The 18358-nt window shown below is 41.4% G+C and overlaps 2 protein-coding genes across 8 annotated transcripts in view; one reads left to right on the forward strand and one right to left on the reverse strand.

Moving 5' to 3' along the window:
• Positions 1–2643, reverse strand: part of MCOLN3 (mucolipin TRP cation channel 3) — a 30762-nt gene extending 28119 nt beyond the window's left edge. Inside the window, exon 1 of one of the 3 annotated variants that reach the window (XM_063624229.1) lies at positions 2198–2643. The gene's annotated coding sequence lies outside the window, so the exon portion shown is untranslated. Of the gene's footprint in view, positions 1–1372; positions 1975–2197 lie in introns of those variants that run through there. The other 2 variants (XM_063624232.1, XM_063624230.1) reach the window with 2 other exon arrangements.
• The window catches only part of DNAI3 (dynein axonemal intermediate chain 3), a 135525-nt gene that overhangs the window by 49153 nt on the left and 68014 nt on the right, over positions 1–18358 (forward strand). Inside the window, exon 1 of one of the 5 annotated variants that reach the window (XM_063624223.1) lies at positions 16153–16322. The exons of 1 other annotated variant lie outside the window; for it this stretch is intronic. The gene's annotated coding sequence lies outside the window, so the exon portion shown is untranslated. Of the gene's footprint in view, positions 1–16152; positions 16323–18358 lie in introns of those variants that run through there. 3 more of the 5 variants (XM_063624227.1, XM_063624225.1, XM_063624226.1) reach the window with 3 other exon arrangements.

Below are 18358 nucleotides of genomic sequence, written 5' to 3' on the forward strand. Positions count from 1 at the left end.
AAGTAGGCCCTCAATTTAAGCCTAATTCCCAGTCTGTGGCATCACTTGTAACGACTTTTTATTGAAGGCCTTATATTTATAGCATATTTTCAAAGTACTTCATATCTATTTGTGGGGGCAGGTGCGTTTGAAAAGGGTTGGGTTGGGCTGGTTTTATTGTCTTCAGAATCAGGTTTTTTCAAAGTGATGGAGAAGTCACTCTAGAGACTGGGATGGATCTTGGATTTTCCCTCAGACTAAGATTGGTATTATACTATGGAAACCTGTTCAAAGTAAAATACCCCAAACCATGAGTAGCGTCCTTCCATACAGAATAGAAAGGCAGGCTTTATTTGACGTTTTAATAATAACTTGTACTCAGCAATGAAGGAGGAAAATTGTAACCTGCATTTGTACAATATCTTACAAGTCACTGGTTAGATACCATGCTGCTTTCCAAGTCTAGAACCCCACTTTTGATTCCAATTCAAGCATTCTTAGCAAGCCCAACATCTCCGAACTATAGATACTGGCTATAAAGAATAGCCATGGGGAAGGTTTTTAAACTCTTGTTAATGAAAAGATCAGTAAGGATACTGCTGGATGAATAAACCATAAAACATATTTACTGTATGGCACACACAGTACCTTCAAAATGAAATAATTATTATATAACTCATTAAAGTGTGGCTCACGTGTTAAAATGCCTGTCAAAGCATAAATGCAGTAATTCTTAGGTAAAGGCATAAAGGAAAGAAAAAGTTATTAATAAATTAGAATTTTCACTTAACAGTTTTACTTCCTTCAACAAGGCAGGATATTTTAACCAGCATTTAAGGAGACTTTATCTATAGGACTTAAAACGCAGATGATTTCATGTTGACCAAAGCTCGCATATGAACACCAACATAATGATGAAGCTGTTAATATGCATGTTGGTGAGTTGTATATTGACACTAAGCCCTTTCCACTTTGATACAGGGAAAATTAAATTTTAAACAAACTAGCCACACACCATGTAACAGTAACCCACAGGAACAAAGAGAAAACAAGCCAACCAGCATCTATTCAGCACATCACAACGAGTTGTCCCGGAAGACATTTCATTCACCAGGACCAGATGCTGACCTTGGAAACGTTAGCTTTACCCAGTCTGAAAAGCCCTTCCGAGGGTGCACTTTTAAAAACTGCAAACTGTCGGGAACCCCAGCAGCTGAAGGAGGTATTCGCAGCCAGCCACCCTTGACATTCACCCGGAGCGCCGGCGCGGGAGGCAGGGTGGGCGAAGGACCCCATCAGGAGAGGCTACCCGACGAAGGGGCCATCCAGAGAGGCTACCGAAGTATCTATCAGGCATGCTCTTAGAAGGAGCAAACGGACACACACATGTTACCTATTCCTGGAGGGCAGAGGCTTGATTGGAGTAAGCTGTAGAAAATTGGAGAAAGCCCGGGAGTGTATAAATAGCAAAGGCCTCCCAGTTGGCGACAAAGTTATGCAACCTCGTTTTTTCAGAAGCGCTTTCCCACTTCACCAGACACAAAACTTTAGTCTCTCCAGTCTCTCTTTTTTCTTTTTCAAACAAACAACAAGGGTTGACACTTTCGTCGGGTAGTCTGTGCGAGAAAGAGCCTCAGGGTTGCAGCAATGTCCCAGAGCGGTCGCTGCCATCCGCGGGCACTGCCGTTGAGCTCAGACGGCCGCAGCCCGGCTGGCGGCTGCTTTCAGCCAGCGCAGCGACCCGGGTTTGAGCCCCCACTTCCAGCCGCCCCCACCTCTAACAGGGGGACAGTCCGCCTTGAGAGGGGCCAGCCGAGCCGCGTCAAGGCCATCTGGAGCCCTGGCTGGCATCCAAGCCTTCTAGCCCAGGGGCTCCGGGCGGGGGTGGCTTCCAGCCCTCTGAGCCCTGGCCACCGGTGGGCGGCGGCCTGGAGGGGGGACCAAGGAGCAGAGCACCCCCACCCGCTCAGCCCCGGGCAGGCCGGGCAGGCGCGCACCTCCACTGACCTTCTGCGGGCGGCGTGGGGGCGGCGCGGAACAGCTGCATCTCACGCCCAGCTCCAGCCCGCCTGCCCTCCATGGCGCCGACTGCCCGGCCCGGCCCTCCCGCGGCGCCCCCGACGGCTCGCTGCCTCCCGGCCTCCCGGGCCCTCCCTGTGCCCTGCGGGCGCAGTTCCCGCGACACCCGACGCCCCGGGGCGGCGCCCGGCGGGCTCACCTGCGGGACAGCGGGGAGCGGCCGCAGCTCCGGTGTCCGCGGCGAGGGCGCAGGGCGAGTCAGCGAGCGGCTCCAGCAGCCTCGAGCCCCGCTCCGCCCAGGGTCAGACGGGAGGAGAGCGCCCTGTCCGCCGCCCGCGCATCCTCCCGCCCCCGCCGCTTTAACTCGTGACCCTACTCCCGGCTCGGGTTCCCGCCGCGCCCTGTCGGGGGCCGCCTTTCAGGAGCACAGGTGGGACGCAGGAGGTCGTCTGGAGGAAGCCGGCGTTGTGCCCGTTCCCTGCCACCCCCACCCTATCACTCCCTTCATTTTCTCCCTGAGCAACCCGCACCGCCCTGCTCGGGTTTGCCAGGTTTGCTCAGGAGCTGCTGCCGGCGCCGGGGGGGGCCACCCCCTCCTGGCCAAGGCCACTCAGGTGGTTGCCGGGCTCCGCGGGTGCGGGATCTGTAGCGCCTAGCTCCGGTGAATGTGAGGCCCCGCTGCAGCCTCCCATTCTGATTTTTGCATACAAGGTGAAATCTTGAATGTCTTAGCGTTTCAAGCCTGAACCTTTTTCCCTCCCTGGGTCTTCTAGTTTCAGACAAGTGCTGTGAAATGAGTTGACAGTCGACTAGACTCTTCTGTAGATTGGGGGCTGGGGCAGAAAGAGCCCTGGGAAACTTTTCCAAGAAATGTAAATAGAAATACCTGAAGTAGACTTTGAACCGTAATCTTTTTCTTCATAAATTATCTTTAAATATTAAACCTAATACCCCTTATCAGGATTGGATCAGGAACTTTGGTTAATTTTAATTATAATTACTTTGGATTTGTTCTGATCTTTAATTTTTACTTATTTATTTTTTTGGCCACGGGTAAGTTGGTAAAGGTCACTGAATTTCCCTACTAGGGTATTCCTGAAATTAGGTCGATACCTAGCAAACCTTTTATAAAACCTGTTTTCAAATCCCAGACCAGTATGCATGGATTACTAATAAATTTTTGCAACAGGGTACAAGAATTTTATGCTGTTCATCAACCTGGATCCCACATACTGTGAACAAGGTAGATACCCAGAAAGGATATAATTGGCACAGTCAATTCTCAAGTGCAATTTGGGAAATATAATGTAATCTTTAATCCCCATATGCCTACACACGATGTAATGCTATCTCCTTACTTGATGGTAACAGTTTGAAATGCTTGATTGTTCAGGAACAATCTGAACTTTGGAGAGGTTCACAGTCATAAATGATGGCACTTGCTTAACCCTCGTTTTAGCTGTTATAAGGACCGGTGAATAGAAAAAGCCAGGTTTTGGAGTCAGACAGATGAGGGCCCAAATTCCCTTCTGTGCCACTTATTGGTCTCTAGGGAGTTACTTACCTTCTCTCAACCCCTTTTCCTTTTATGTGCAATCTGTAAAGTTAGCCGAGAGAAAGGACGAGAGAGAGAGAGAGAGAGAGAGAGACCCAAGTTCAGGCAAGCCTTTATTCAACCTGCCGGCTGCTCCATTACAGACAGAGGAGGCAGCCCTGAGCTTACAAAATGAGGGGTTTATGTGGGGGAGAGAGACCCTGGAGTTGTTTGTTGGTTAACTCTGCCCCATATCACCTTGTGACGTTTATGGTACCGGAGGGTGTAGGTAAAGTTTGTTTATGCTTCCCACGACCTCCCACTGTGCAGTCCGGATGGTTTGTAATTGGATTTGCTTTATAGCAGCAAGGCCTGATAGGTAAAAGTCTGCTGGCTTCACCGCGGTGCCTAGATAGGGGCTTAGAAATGTAAAAAGGTTTGTGGGAAGGGGAGGGGTGGTACGGAGAGGTTTGCCGGGGGCGGGGGGGGGGTGCGGGGGCGGTGTTGGCAGTACCAAGAAGCTTTTTTGGGGCAGCTTGTCCCTAACACAATCTAGCTAATAAAAGGAATGGTGATTTTTAATTAATACGATACATGTAAAGCACCCATTACTGTATGAGGCATATGTGATGTGCTTATAAATGTTGATTCCCCCCTTTTATTGGAAGACTTAATGAAAATATAAACCATGTTCATAAATTACAAGACTCAATATTATTAAGATGTCAGTTTTCACCAAGTTCATTTATAGATTCAACCCAATCTCAATGAAAATTCTAGCAAACTGTTTTGTAGAAATTGACAACCTGATTCTAAAATTCCTATGGAAGCAAATGCAAAGAATCCAGAATAACCAAAGCAATTTTTAAAAGCAAGATAAAACTGGAGGATTTATCCTACCTATATCTATAAAGCTATTTAAGCTAAACAACTTGGTACTGATGAAGAGAGACATATAGACTACACATAGGCAATGGAACAAAATAGAATCCAGAAATAGATTCACACATATATGGTCAATTGATTTCTGACAAAGACGTTAAAACAATATAAAGGGGAATATTAAACCTTAACAATCAACATAATGATGTTACTGGCTTAAAGGAATATATTGACACCAAGTCAAAAGAAAGACAGGAAACACTGACATCAAAGGTTTACATAAACGTTCCTGGAAAGCAGGAGAGGAGTGCATAAAAGAGAAGCGATTAAGATCTTATCAGTCAATCTTGCTTTTAACTTTTACAATGTTATAAGTATGTGTTTCTGGACTTGTCAGTGAGTCATTCTTGTAAATAAACCTCAATACATTTATACTCATAGAATACATTGTGTTAATCCAATTAATGGTATTGCAAGAAATAAGTGTTGGAAGCAAAACAAGTCCCTACGTTGCTAATTTCAACATATGATTCTTTTTCTTTTTCTTTTTTGTTTTTGTTTTTGTTTTTTGAAACAGGGTCTAGCTCTATTGCCCAGGCTGGAGTACAGTTACTCAATCTCAGCTCACTGCAACCTCTGCCTCCCGGGCTCAAGTGATTCTCCTGCCTCAGCCTCCCGAATAGCTGGGATTACAGGCACATGCCACCACTCCCAGCTAATTTTTGTATTTTTAGTAAAGATGCGTTTCACCATGTTGGCCAGGCTGGTCTTGAACTCCTGACCTCAGGTGATCCACCCACCTCGGCCTCCCAAAGTGCTGGGATTATAGGCATGAGCCACCCCACCCGGCCTCAACATATGATTCTATGTAATGCTTTTGATGTTGCTAGAATATCCAAATGGTATCTTACTATTATAACACATTTTCGTGGACGACCGACTACGTATACAACACCTCTCATAAGATTATAACAGAGTTGAAAAATTCCTATCACCTAGTGATGTGATAATGTCACCACAATAATGTTGTAGAGCAATGCTTTATCTACCTATTTGTGGGGATGCTGGTGGAAATAAACTACTACTGCACTGCCAGTCTATAAGAGTGTAGCACATACAGTTATGTGCAGTACATGATACTTGACAATGATAATAAGCAACCATGTGATTGGCTTACATGTTTACTATACTATTATCATTATTTTAGAGCATACTTCTGCTTGAAAAAAAAAAGCCAGCTGTCAAACAGCCTCAGGATGTATTCCAGAAGAAGATGGTGTTATCGTAGGAGATGACAGTTCCATGCCTGTTATTACCCCTGGACATCTTCCAGTGAGATAAGATGTAGAGGTAGAAGACAATGATATTGTTAATCCTGACCTTGTGTAAGCCTATGCTAATGTGTGTGTTTTTGTCTTAGTTTTTAACAAAAAAAAGTTTTAAAAAATTGAAAAATAGAAAAAAGCTTGTAGAATAAGGATATAAATAAAATATTTTTGTATAGCTGTACAATATGTTTGTGTTTTAAGCTGTGTTATTACAAAAGAAAGTTGACTCATTTTAAAAGTTTGGCCAGGCACAGTGGCTCACGCCTGTAATCCCAGCACTTTGGGAGGCCAAGGTGGGTGGATCACAAGGTCAGGAGTTCGAGACCAGCCTGGCCAATATGGTGAAACCGTGTCTCTACTAAAAGTACAAAAATTAGCCGAGCTTGGTGGCAGGTGCCTGTAGTCCCAGCTACTCTGGAGGCTGAGGCAGGAGAATCACTTGAACCCGGGAGGTGGAGGTTGCAGTGAGCCGAGATTGCACCACTGTACTCCAGCCTGGGTGACAGAGGGAGACTCCGTCTCAAAAAATAAATAAATAAATAAATAAATAAATAAAAGTTCATAGCAGTTCCATTGTGCAATGAAAAATAAATAAATGAATAAATAATTTAAAATTTTAGGCCAGGAGAGATGGCTCATCCCTGTTTATCCCAGCACTTGAGAGGTCAAGGCGGGAGGCCTGCTTGAGTCCAGGAGATCGAGACCAGCCTGAGCAACACTGGGAGACCTCATCTCTACAAAAATTTTTTAAAATTAGCCAAGGATGATGGCATGTGCCTGTAGTCCCAGCTACTCCGGAGGCTGAGGTGGGAGAATCACTGCGTCCAGGAGGTCGAGGTTGCAGTGAGCCGTGATTGTGCCACTGCGCTCTAGCCTGGGTGACAGAGCAAGACCCTGTCTCAAAAATAAAAAGTTTATAAAGTAAAAAACTTACAGTAAGCTAATGTTAATTTATTATTAAAAGAAGGAAAATGTTTAAAATAAATTTAGTGTAGTCTAAGTGTACGTGTTTATAATTTATGGTAGCGTACAGTAATGACCTAGGCCTTCACATTCATTCACTGCTTACCTACTGACTCATCCAGAGCAACTTCCACTCCTGCAAGCTTCATTCATGGTAAGTCTCCTTACACGTGTACCATTTTTAATCTTTTTTTTTTTTTTTTTTTTGAGACAGAGTCTCGTTCTGTTGCCCAGGCTGGAGTGTAGTGGCGCGATCTCAGCTCACTGCAAGCTCTGCCTCCCAGGTTCACGCCATTCTCCTGCCTCAGCCTCCCAAGTAGCTGGGACTACAGGCGCCCGCCACCACACCCGGCTAATTTTTTGTATTTTTAGTAGAGACGGGGTTTCACCGTGTTAGCCAGTATGGTCTCGATCTCCTGACCTTGTGATCCACCCACGTCGGCCTCCCAAAGTGCTGGGATTACAGGCGTGAGCCACCGTGCCCGGCCTCCATTTTTAATCTTTTATATCATATTTTGACTGTACCTTTTCTATGTTTAGATATGTTTACATACACAAATACTAAACACTGTGTTCCAGATGCCTACAGTATTCAGTAAAGTAGCATGCTGTACAGGTTTGTAGTCTGGGAATAATAGGCTACGCTATATAGCCTAGGTGTATAGAAAGCTATCCCATCTAGGTTTGTGTAAGTACACTCTATGATGTTCATACAATGACAAAATTACTTAACAATGCATTTGTTAGGATGTATCCCCATCATTAAGCTATGCATAACTGTATTTGAATACCCAATCTTGTTTTCTGCATTTTCCATAGCTTGAATATTCACTAAAGGATATAGTTCTTTGTAAAACAAAATATTTTTATTGTTAAAAAAGTAATTGAGCTTATATAAAGCAACAGATACCCCAACATCCAATCTGATAATACTTTGGAAGCACGTTTAACAAGTGAACCGACATGAAGTGCAAAATGAGAGAAATTTTCTCTCATCTGGAATATCTGTCACAAAGCAAAGATGAAATCTGTCAGATAAGGAAATTGTTTTATGTGTTTTAAATTGTCACTTGAATAATTGTTTTTTAATTAAAATTTAGAATTTTTTATTTAGAATTTATTTTGTATTAATGCTTCTTTCCTTTAATGATTTTTACTATGAAATATGTATGACAGGTAGTGATCATTATCACATATAATCAAATATATACTGTTCTTCAGTATGTTGGCTGATAATAATAACAAATCATGCTTTTATTATCTTTTTTAAACCAAAATAAACCTCTGAAACTTTTAGAATAATCCTGGCACAGAAAAGATTCAGTTTATTATTATGGTTACTCATTATGTTTTTAAAACATGTAAAGTCTTATGAAAACTACAAAATAACTTACGATTTCAAGAATCCCAATTTTTTGCTCCTGAATCTCAAGCCAATAGATCTCTATGACATTCTTCATATCTGCTGGGTGAAAGGGAGCTTTTTTCACATCCTTATCTTCACATTCAAAATTCCTATCTGTTTTAGAGTAACATAGCTCAGCTGAAAGTGTCAGGTAGCCTGGGTATTAAATCACACATTTGTAAACCCAAAATACTTTTTACCTTTCTGTCTTCTTACATCTGTACCATTCATCTTTCTCCCCTTAATTTCTTCTTTTTTTCTCAATAAAATTTTTATTTCTTTAACACATACATATTCAGCAAGTATTTATTGAGGACTCCTATTTTCCAGTAATGGTATTAGATACTGTCAATGAAAATATTAATAAAATATAGTTGCTGTTCTTAAGGATCTTACAATCTAGAAGATGATTTTTTAATTTCGAGAAAATTTCAAATACAGAAGAGTACAAAAATAACAATACATTAATGCCATTCGATACCCACAGCCCCCCAAATTGAACAAATTTTATATTTTCTTTTGTTTTTGGCCTTCCTAATTTATGAGGAATAAAGCATTACAAAGTTAACCAACTGATATGGTTTGGCTGTGTCTCCACCCAGATCTCATCTTGAATTGTAATCCCCATAATCCCCACATGTCAACGGAGAGACCCCGTGGGAGGTGATTGGACCATTTGGGCCGTTTCCCCCAGGCTGTTCTCATGATAGTGAATGAGTTCTCAGGTGATCTGATGGTTTTATAAGTTTTTGACAGTTCCTCCTTCACACACTCACACTCTCTCCTGCCGCCTTGTGAAGAAGATGCTGGCTTCTTCTGCCATAAGTTTCCTGAGGCCTCCCCAGCTATGTGAAACTGTGAGTCAATTAAACTTCCTTTGTTTATCAATTACCCAGTCTCAGGTAGTGTCTTTATAGCAGTGTGAGAATGGACTAATACACCAACCCTCCTCAAGTGCAACCTTTGATCATGAATTGGTGTGAATCATTTCAGTCCATTTGTAATATTTTTCTTGAATATATATTCCCATTATATACAGAAATCATCCATGCATGTTTTTGTTTACAAAGATAGCATTGCTCTGTACCTAATCTTTAACACTTACCTTACCATTTTGTCTTAAGCTATATACATCCAAGTTTATTTTAGCAGCTGTATGCCATTTTATTGATTATACCATATCATTTATGCATTTTACTGCTGATGGACATTTAGGTTGCTGCCATCTTTTGCCATTACAAAAAACCAAAAAAATTCAGTAGTGAACATCCATGAATCATTTCCTTATGCACGTGTGTAAAATTTTCTCTAGGGTAAATATCCAGAAGTAGAATTGCTAGATTACAGGAGGTATTCATTTTTAGTTAACATATACTGCCAAATTACTCTCTAAGGTGGTTGTTCCAAATCCTTTAATGAACATTTGTGGCATACCTTCTATATGCCAACATAAACTTAGACACTGGGACAGGAGGAGTAAGCACGGCAAAAATCCCTGCCCTTGTAGAGTTTACATTTTAGTGGACAAAAACAGTCAAACATAAGTACATAGTGTGTTAGAAGGTGATAAATATTATGAATAAAAATAAAGCGGAGAAAGGAGAATGAGGAGGGCTGAGAAGCTGGCATTTTAAAAAGAGTGGAGAGTAGGCCTCACCGAGAAGTTAACGTCTTAGCAAAACCTTGAAGGATATCTTGTTTAAGTTCTCCAGACAGAGGGAACAGCCAATGCAAAAGAGGAGATGCCTACCTAGTGTGTGTGAGTAACTTCAAGGACACCAGTGTGTCTGCAGTGGTGTGAGCTGCAGGGAGTAGTGGTAGGAAATGAATCTAGTAACAGGAACCAGGTTATGCTGGACCTTGGCCATGGTGAGGACCTTGGCTTTTAAACGGAATGAAATTGGAGCTGTTGGAGGGTATTGAGCAGAAGACTGACATGATATGACTTGTTTTAAAAGTGCATCCCTCTGACTGCAATGTTGAAAATCTATCCTAAAAGTGTGAAGGATGGAAGAAGAGGTGTGAAGGATGACTCTTAAGTTTGTGCAAAGTGACCCTGAAGATGAAATTGCCATCAGCTAAGATGAAAAAGACGGCAGGAGGAGCAGGTATCTGAGGAGAACCAGCAGTTCAGTTTTTAGTGTGTTTTTGAGATGTCTCTAAAGTGCTTCTCAGACTATCTGTTAAAGGGTTAGTTGACTTGGTTTTGTTTTCATTTCTTTCACAGACTAATAATTCTGTAAAATTACAACAAATAAATTGCTAAAAGAATGAAATAAGGACGTTTGTAATACAAACCTCAATTTTGTTCATACATAACATAAAGTTACTGTGTCGATTTGCTAAAAAGTTTTTAAACACCCAATTTCAGTACTACTTTTATTGCAGATGGGTAACAATTATTTCATAAACTAGTGGTCTAGTAGCAAATATTTCCTGGCTGGCATTGAAGGAAAGGCCAGGCTTTAGATAACGATGTACTAAACATCCAAGTGGAAATATCTCGTAGACAGTTGGATACTCAAATCTACTTTTAATAGTCGCCAAAGGACAGAGGTAATATCTATACATTCATTTTGAACAGAATTTTGATTAATTCTGGTTCCACAACTATTCATTGAGAATATGCCACATTTGAGGCACTATCTGGTTTTTCATGGCAATGCCATGAGGAAGGGACAGATTAAAATCTGTGGGCAATCTGGACAGGCTAGTAATTTGGCATCCATTCATACTAATACCCCTTAAAAATGTGTTCACCGTTTTTCTAGTGGAAATAGGGAAAAACTGATTTCTGTTAATAAACATATATATTCTTTCTTTACATTTGAAACAACTTATTAAAAACACACTTTTCCAAACTAGACAACTTTTGGGGAGAGTGCTGAACTATTCAAAATATAGGTATCAGGCCGGGCACATGGCTCATGCCCATAATCCCATCACTTTGGGAAGCCAAGGCAGGCAGATCACTTGAGGTCAGGAGTTCAAGACCAGGCTGGCCAAAAATGGTGAAACCCCATCTCTACTAAAAATACAAAAAAATTAGCTGGACGTGGTGGCACACACCTGTAATCCCAGCTACTCAGGAGGCTGAGGCACAAGAATCGCTTGAACCTGGGAGGCTGACGTTGCAGTGAGCCAAGATCACGCCACTGCTCTCCAGCCTGGGTGACAAAGCAAGACTCTATCTTGAAAAAATTAAAGATTAAATCAAAATGTAGGTATCAAAGCAGGCTGAACTCAGGAATGGGAGTATTGCCTTTTGGTTGATCCTCATGATTGGTACCTTTACATCGCAAAATTTTTCAACATAGATTTTATTTCAAATCTGAAGCTATTTGGTTGAGAGAAGAATACATTTATGTCTCTCCTGGCATGTAAAAATTTCCCCGTGGAAACCCAAACTAACTGACAACCTATTTGCAATTCACTACAAGGAAGTTTGGTATCTTTTGAAGAATGCCCCTTAGGGCAGCATTGGTTGCCCTCACCCTTAGTTGCTCAGTGTGGTTGCTCTTACCCTTTATCTGGACTGGCTCTGATGAAAGCATTATCATCCCAAATTTTGCAGATGAGATTTAGAGAGTTTGATAACTTGTCTAATGCCACCTATGCAGAAAGTGACAAATTTAGGCTTCAACATAATTTCCTTACTTTAAATACAATATATGAGTGACTTCACTTTAAAAAATATTTAAGTGCTCTAATGACAATAAAAATTATACATGTAGAACTGATATTCACTGGCTTTTAATGCTTTATGATATTGTAGGACTATCACTACCATACAATGACTCTCCCACCACCAACTAGTTCTGGGTGAAGAGAGTTAAGTCTCAGCCATACTGACTGACAAGTAAGTCCACTCTGCTACCACATGGCCCTGTTTTTACCTCCACAGCTCTTGCTTTGTTCTGGAGATATCTGCTGCCTGCAGAATGCAGATGAGTGCTAGAGCCCTGCCTTCTCTTATGAGAAGGGCCAGCAATTCTGGAGCCACATGGGGCCTGTGTCCTCCTTAGTCCCCAGTAAACTCAAGCTATTCTGTGCAGTTAAGAATGCCTTTCTCCTGACTTTAATGTTGTATAGATCCTAATTTCTCATTGATGTTCTAGTCCATTTTTTTCTAGAATTGCCAAAACTGGCCCTTTCTTCCAACAGCTAAATCTTTGTCCCAGGGTCAGGCTTTTTTGTCTCTTTTTCTCCTTTCTGAAGCTGAGTACTCTTCAGATGCTTCTCACTTCCTCATGCAATAGGTTGTGGTAGTTTCCCCAAGCACTTGGAAAATATGTAGTAATCCCAGCAGTTTAGGGCTCAAACAAGGACACTTCTCCCTCATGCCTAGTTTCTGAGTTAACTCTTTTAAAAAAAATCCATAAAAAGAATGAGTCACTTACCAAAATAATAGGTAGTAAAAATCTACCTCATATCAATTTATCAGATTGTCCTTTTGTAAACCCAATCTGAAACTTATCAAGATGTCCTTAAAGAATCAGAGAAATATTTTCAATTATGACTTCTTGACTCTTTAGATGTTCACTCAATCAATAAAACTAAAACTAATTTTTATGTACCTTCAAGTTTCATGGAAATTCAATTCAACCTCCCCTGGAAGAGCATGGACATATTCACTAGCTACCATGATGATATTTCATTTCTGACCACTCCATGAAAGAAATGATGGTCAATCAATCATGAATTTGTAACATGAAGAAATTTCTAAACATTTCCAATTTAACTTTTAACTTTCTTGGTATTGTGACTTATGATTCATTCCATCAAATGGACATCCCCTTGGCATGTCTCTAAAGAAAAGATGACAGAAGGGCTTGGTGTCTCAGCCAGATCACAAGGTTATAATTCTTACTTCCTTAAATCTGACCGTGAAGGATTATAATTTTTTTTAAGGAAAGCAAATTATTTGGAAAAATACAAAGAAGCTTCTGTTAGAGAGCTTCTTTTAGATTTACTTCTAAGAATAGTAAATCAATTACGTAAATATATGTTTTATTAAATACCTATGTCCAGCCGGCCGTGGTGGCTCACACCTGTAATCCCAGCACTTTGGGACACCAAGGCTTGGTCCCAGAAATTCAAGACAAGCCTAGGCAACATAGTGAGATCCCCTCTAAACAACAACAACAACAAACCAAAACCTATGTCTGACACTATATCACAGTGTGATATAAAGGAAATATAAAGTAATGAGACACCATCCCTGCCTTAAAGTCTAGAGGGGGAGACACCTATGTAAACAAGCTATTGCAACACAATGTAATACTTGCTATAATGGAAAAACAGAGGAAAGAGTGTCTAATTCTACTGAGTGCCTGTATGGCTGGACAGAGAAGGTGACATTTCAGTTGGGTCTTGAAAAATAAATAGTCGTTTACCAAGTAATGAGGATGAAGAAAGGCATTACAGATGGAGGCAGAGGTAGAAGTGGTGGCAGTAGGATGAGCAGACACACAGTTGTAACCCAGCATAGCACAGGAGACCAGTCAGGAGCTGTGTAACCAGAGCTCTGGCTCTCAACCTGAGGCCCACACACTCCTGGACCCGCACAGCAGTATGTCAGGGGCTGTGCAAAACCACAGGATGAGCATGTCACAGTTGCCTAAGGTTTCTTTGTGTTTATTCAATTTTCTGTCAATTTTAGTTAATAGTGGCTTTAGACGTTTTTTAAAAAATTGAAACAAACACGAATCCATTGCAGAGCCAAATGCAAAAACTTTATAAATTCTTTATATGAAACAAATATATCTCAGTTGCAGAAGTCTATTTCATGTTATAAACCTTCTTTCCATCAACCTGCTACTCACTCCCGGCCCCTGTGATTTCCTGCTCCTTGGCTGTTAACGGGCTTCAGTTAAGAAGCACTGGACTAAAATGTGGGTTGGGCTGGGGACAGAGGCAGGAAATGAGGTTAGAAAAATAACTAATTACCTTCCAGATTTATTTCCAGTGTCTTTCAGAACCCTGTTTATACAGGGTTTCATATGCCAGATTGAGCATATTTAAGCAGGGTGATGTCAGGATTCAAACTACGGAAAATTATGTGGCAACCTGGCAAATAAATTAGAGGGAAAGAGATAGAACAAGTCAAAAGACTATTGCTACCGTCTAGGTGAGAGATAAGGCATATCTGAAATAAGGCAGAGGCAGAGGATGGCTAAGAGAAAATGGACTATTTGAGAGACAGTTAAGAAAGAAAAATGACAGAACTTAATGATATGTTGACTGTGCGCAGTAGAAGAGGAGTCAAGCATGACTTTCAGATTTCATTTTGCAACTGATGGACAATGATACTATTACCTAGGGTAGAAAATAAGGAAAAAAAGTTTCTGAAAGATAATGAGTTGACTTTGGCTCTGCTAAGTTGTGGTGCTATGGTCATTCATTCATTCACTACATTTAATCTTTATTTAGCATCTATTAAACAACATGAACTGAACCAGACAGGTAGTTGGAAATGTCCAGTAGCTAGAGGAAATTCAGGTCTGGAATTTAAGAGATATGTTAGGCTGAGAATGTAGAAATGGAAGTCTGGTGTGTTTAGTGGTGATGGCTGAAGCTAAGGGGAATATATGATGCTGATGCCACCAGGAGAGTGTGAAGAATGAGAAAAGAAGACGCAAGACTGAGCCCAGGGGAAAACGAATCTTCCAGTTCCTGGGAGTGGACAAGCTGGAAAAAAGTTTGTCAGAACGTTTAGATAATACCTCTTTTTTAGTTTTTTTTTTTCTTCATAATTTGTATTGTAAAATTCATTTAAATTTTGTGAACACAAATTCTTCAGAAATTTGAAAGAATCTATATGATCTTTCTGCACATCATGTAAAAATCTTCATTCAGGATCTTTAAAATCTCATATGTTATAAATGATCAGCCTCTTCTCAATTAAAGATTTTATTTAAATTGGGTGTAAAAATTAATTTAGACCAATTACAGAAGTCAATTACATTACTTTATTAAATTCTGCCAGTTTACAAATTAGGAAGTTATTATTATTATTTATTATTTTTTTTAAGACGGACTCTCGCTCTGTCGCCCAGGCTGGAGTGCAGTGGTGCGATCTCGGCTCCCAGGTTCAAGCGATTCTCCTGCCCCAGCCCTCCGAGTAGCTGGGACTTACAGGTGCGCGCCACCACGCCAGGCTAATTTTTTGTATTTTTAGTAGAGACGGGGTTTCACCGTGTTAGCCAGGATGGTCTCGATCTCCTGACCTCGTGATCTGCCCGCCTCGGCCTTCCAAAGTGCTGGTATTACAGGCATGAGACACCGCGCCAGCCCCCTGAAGTCTCATATGTTATAAATGATCAGCCTCTTCTCAATTAAAGATTTTATTTAAATTGGGTGTAAAAATTTATTTACACCAATTACAGCAGTCAATTACATTACTTTATTAAATTCTGCCACTTTACAGATTAGACAGTTATAATTATTTTTTAAGGGAAAGGAGAACAGTGTTCAGAGTTGAGCGTCACTGTATGAATCCCACGAGACTCCTAATCACAGATAAAATGAACCTTGGGTTACTCACGGATTCAAGTTTCTTTCCCGAGACTCATACTTACAGCTTGAGTCAAATTCTAACAAAAGTTATTATGGCAAGAGGGAAACGCAACCCATTAGAGTCCTGGGGCGCCCACGACACCCAGTGGAGCGCAGCTTCCTCTCCACTCCCTAGGAGGGCCCAGCTCGCTGCAGGGGGTGGGCATGAAAGCTGCCCGAAAGGATTCTGAGCGGGCAGCCTTCTTAACATCTTCTCTCCTGGTTCCCAAAAAGATTCTTCCCTGGGTGAGATTGCGGTAGGTGTGAGGCATGGACCGAGCCTGTTAGACCTGGGGTCAGGCCGGGCCACTGTCATTAATATGCCTAAGCCACAAAACTTTCCTCGGTAGTGGAAAGCTGCCGGCCTCACCCGGTCCGCGTTCAGTGACGTCACATGGTGGCAACCAATCACAAGTCTGCTTTGAAAGATACTGTTAGGGAGCGGACACTGTATTGGTAGAGATGCTCTGTTAATCTCGCAGAGGACTCCCCTCTTTTCTCTTAGCGACAGATGCGTCCTGGCAACAGTCGGCAGAGTTGCTGGGGTTTGTGCCCTTGCGATTTGTTTTTCTGAGAGGAGAGTCAAACTCCCACCTCCAGCTTTTCCCGAGGGCACTGCAAAGAGGCTCCTTTTCCTTCAGATCAGCAGTATCAGGTAAGAGAAGCTCTGAATGGGAAAGGCGGCGTGGAAAACAAGTATTTTACTCACTCTTTCAAGGGTATTTGAACACTCGCTGTGTCAGCAACGTGCTAGGCTAGTGGCAGTGAAGACTACAAAAAATGCAAGTCTTTCCCTGCTTTCAAAGAGCTTCCAGCCTAGTGAGAGAAACAAGTACTGTCTTGTTCCCATATTATATATACCCAGTGACTATCATATTGCCTAGTACATGGTAGGAGCTCAATAAACCATGAATGAGTGAGTTAATGAATGAATGAATGAAGGCCAAAACAGCATGATTCTGATTATCCGTCTAGGGGCCGGGGTCAAACAATAAAAGATTAATGTGGGCTGAAATAGATTACTTCAGGACTGTTTAGAAAGGGCTAGAGTAGATAAACAGTGAGGAAGATGAACAGGGAACACAAACTCTTTGAAACTAAGGACATTGTCTTATTCCCCTAGTGACTAGTTTACCCAGTACCTAATTGCTGCTCAATACCTTTTCCTTCTTCTTGTGTATGGTGAATGCTAAATGAATTCACAGCAATCTTTTAGGAAGCTCTGACTTTGAAGCCTCCTGCCTTTGCAGAGGCCTGACGTAAGTAATTACACATAGGATGATTGGAGAGTGTCAGGGAGAACAAGATTGTTTCAGCCTGAGTGAGGAAGTCAGGGAGGCTTCAGGCTTTGGGGGAAAAGTTCAAAATTGCCTTGAATGATGAGAAAGATTGAAGCAAGCAGAGAGATGCCTGCATGGTGTGGACCAGGAGCAGCAGGAGGGGTGGGAGGCAAGGGGATTCTCCAGAGAGGGAGGTGAGAAAGTCCTGGACTGTTTGGGAATGAATGGAAACCGTGTGAGGCTGGAATAGAACTGGAAAGGTTGACGCAGTGAGGCAGACTGTGAAAGTATTAAAGGCCATACTTACATGAGTTTGGACTCTTATTTTGTTTTGCAAAGTCTGGTGTGTAGACCACCAGTGCAAGACTGTCTCACAATGCTTTTAAAAATGCAGAGTCCCAGGCTCAACCCAGACCTGCAAAATCAAAGGAGGTCCAGGAAATTTGCATTTCAAATGAGCTCCATTTCTACAATCTGGAAGAGAATGCTACTATGAATGATAGGGACCCACAAAAGTCATTATACAGGGAAGAGACTTGATAAGAGATGCATTTTTGGAGAGCTCTGAGGTTTGCCTCTTGAGTAGTTGTTCTGGTTAGAGCAGAGGCAGAGAGGCCAGTTAAGTGTCCATGATCTAGGGCAGAGGATTCAGGGAGGAGAATCTGTGGATTTTTTTAATTACGTATTTATTTTCACTAACCACCAGCTGAAATGTATTCAATTGGTAACAAACCACAGTAGTACTCACAGGCCTGTGACTTTGCCAGCAACTCTTTTCATATTATAGAGATTGTAAATATATTATTTATACTCATCATTACCTCACAATTAAGGTAGTTATTAGAACCACAGCTGGATTTTGTTATTTAATGTGTTAATAAAGAAGTACATATTATTATATCATAATTTAAAAAATATTTTAATAACTATATTTCCACATAATCTGTCTTCTTTGTAATCCCATGTTTTTATTTGATGCATGGGCTTCACCAGGCTGCCAAAGGTTCATGGCACAAAACAGGGTTGGAGCTCCAGTTTTGGAGGACATATTAAAGACCTGAACCAGAGGAGGCTGTGAGAGAGAAGGGCTTGGAATTCAGAAGATATTTGGAAGGGAGAAGTAATAGGATAGCATCTACTCAAATAAGTGAATATCCAATCTTGGAAAGAAGTGGAAATAGGTATGGAAGGAAGGAAACAAGAGTATAGACTAATAGACATTGTAGGAATAGTTGTCTCTAGGGGTGGATGTTGTATACTTGCCAAAATGTGGCTGAAGGGCCCAGGAGAATCTTGAAGTTTAATCAGGGTCTTAGTGAAGATTTACTGAGAATCAATAGTTCTTGGAGACACATTTACCAGAAGCCCAAGATGTTAGTCTTGGGTTTTATTCTAAATCAATGTTTGTTTG

Source organism: Symphalangus syndactylus, chromosome 12 (genome assembly GCF_028878055.3).
Source record: "Symphalangus syndactylus isolate Jambi chromosome 12, NHGRI_mSymSyn1-v2.1_pri, whole genome shotgun sequence".
Classification (NCBI taxonomy): Eukaryota; Metazoa; Chordata; class Mammalia; order Primates; family Hylobatidae; genus Symphalangus; species Symphalangus syndactylus.